The following is a 2,500-nucleotide window of genomic DNA, read 5'->3' as shown; positions in this document are numbered from 1 at the left end:
ACAATTTTGACTGCGGAGTCTAACAGGGTGATGGCGGTGAGTGGGGCTGTATTCTTCCTGAAGTCCACAACCATCTCAACTGTCCTTAGAGCATTTAGCTCTAAGTTGTTCTGGCTACACCAGGTCACCAGGTTGTCAGCTTCCCACCTATAGTCAGACTCATCCCCACCAGAGATCAGCCCAATGAGGGTGGTGTCGTCCGACAAACTTCAAGAGTTTGACGGACAGATGATTGGAGGCGCAGCTGTTGGTATACAGGGAGAAGAGCAGTGGGCAAAGGACGCAGCCCTGAGGAGTTCCCGTGCTGATGGACCTGGAGTCAGAGACTTCTGTTCCCGGCTTAACGCACTGCTTCCTGTCAGAGAGGAAGTCTGTGATCCACCTGCAGGTGGAGTAGGGCACGTTCAGCTGGAAGAGCTTGTCCTGAAGCAGGGCAGGGATGATGGTGTTGAAGGCAGAGCTGAAGTCCACAAACAGGATCCTGGCGTAGGATGCTGGGGCGTCCACATGCTGTAGGGTGAAGTGGAGGGCCATGTTAACTGCGTCGTCCACAGACCTGTTGGCTCTGTAGGCAAACTGAAGGGGGTCCAGGAGAGGGTCTGTGATGGCTTTGAGGTGTGCCAGGAGCAGGCGCTCAAAAGACTTCATTACCACAGATGTAAGGGCGACCGGTCTGTAATCATTTAGTCCTGTTGGCCTTAGCTTTTTGGGCACAGCGATGATGGTGGAGGACTTGAGACAGGCTGGTACATGGCATGTCTCCAGGGAGGTGTTAAAGATGTTGGTGAACACCGGAGACAGCTGGCCAGCGCAGTGCCTGAGGGTGGCTGGAGAGACAGAGTCCGGCCCGGCTGCTTTGCGTGGATTCTGCCTCTTGAAAAGCCCATTAACTTCTCCCTCCTGAAAGGAGAGAGTCGTTTCTGTAGTATGGGTGGGGGATGGGGCCTCTTGGGTGGGAAGGGGTGGTTCAGGACAGTCCAATTGTCTTTCAAATCTACGGTAGAACTCGTTCAGGTCGTTGGCTAGGCGGGAGTCGTTAGTGGTGTGGGGCGCTCTGGGTTTGTAGTTGGTGATGTGCCTGAGCCCTTTGGCAGACAGAAGCAGCGTCGTTAGTAGAGAACTGGTGTTTTAGTGTCTCTGAGTACAGTCGTTTAGCCTCTCTCACCGCTTTGCTAAACCTGTTCTTCGACTCCTTGAATCTGTCTCTATCCCCACTCCTAAACGCTTCCTCCTTCTCCAACCTCAACCTTTTGAGCTTTGCTGAGAACCAGGGCTTGTTGTTGTTAAAGTTCACCCTGGTACGTGTTGGGATACAGCAGTCCTCACAGAAGCTGATGTACACAGCCTCTGTGAGTTCATCCAGACTATTGGTAGCAGTCGTGAACATATCCCAGTCAGTACAGTCTAAGCACGCCCGCAAATCTTCCACAGCCTCACTGGTCCACTGTTTAGATGTCCTCACAGCAGGTTTACAGAGTTTTAGTTGCTGCCTGTATGCACGAATCAGGTGGACCAAGGGAGTTCTGTGCGAGCCGAACAGCCCCGTGACCCACAAGAGAAACATCCCCGCCAAATTCGAGCGTTTGACGGGGTCTATCCGTGAAAAAATATTCACGTTTTTGAGTGCACATGCATTTCTGCTGCAAATGCCTCTGGAAGTTTCATGCCGTTCGTATGCCAATTGTGGCAACACGAAAATGACCCGTTTTCCCATTCCGAGGGATTTCTGTGCGACCCTAACAGCCCCGTGAGCCACAAGAGACACATCCCCGCCAATTTCTAGCGTTTCACGGGGTCTATCCGTGAAAAATATAGACGTTTTTGAGTGCACATGCATTTCTGCTGCAGATGCCTCTGGAAGTTTCATGCCGTTCGTACGCAATGTGGCAACACGAAAATGACCCCTTTTCCCATTCCGAGGGATTTCTGTGCGACCCTAACTAACAGCGCCCGTGAGCCACAAGAGAGACATCCCCGCCAATTTATAGCGTTTCACGGGGTCTATCCGTGAAAAATATAGACGTTTTTGAGTGCACATGCATTCCTGCTGCAAATGCCTCTGGAAGTTTCATGCCGTTCCTATGCAATGTGGCCACACAAAAATGACCCGTTTTCCCATTCCGAGGCATTTCTGTGCGACCCTAACAGCCCCGTGAGCCACAAGAGAGACATCCCCGCCAACTTCTAGCGTTTGACGGGGTCTATGCGTGAAAAATATTAAAATTTTTGAGTGCACGTGCCTTTCTGCTGCAAATGCCTCTGGAAGTTTCATGGCGTTCCTATGCAATGTGGCAACACGAAAATGACCCCTTTTCCCATTCCGAGGGAGTTCTGTGCCACCCTAACAGCCCCGTGAGCCACAAGAGACACATCCCCGCCAATTTCTAGCGTTTCACGGGGTCTATCCGTGAAACATATAGAAGTTTTTGAGTGCACATGCATTCCTGCTGCAAATGCCTCTGGAAGTTTCATGCGGTTCGTACGCAATGTGGCAACACGA

This window comes from Petromyzon marinus, unplaced genomic scaffold (assembly GCF_048934315.1).
Source record: "Petromyzon marinus isolate PM22_M1 ecotype Great Lakes invasive population unplaced genomic scaffold, UKy_Petmar_22M1.pri1.0 PM_G_Scaffold_92, whole genome shotgun sequence".
Lineage (NCBI taxonomy): Eukaryota > Metazoa > Chordata > Hyperoartia > Petromyzontiformes > Petromyzontidae > Petromyzon > Petromyzon marinus.
The sequence above is the reverse complement of the archived record's forward strand: the minus strand, read 5'-3'. Positions refer to the sequence as shown.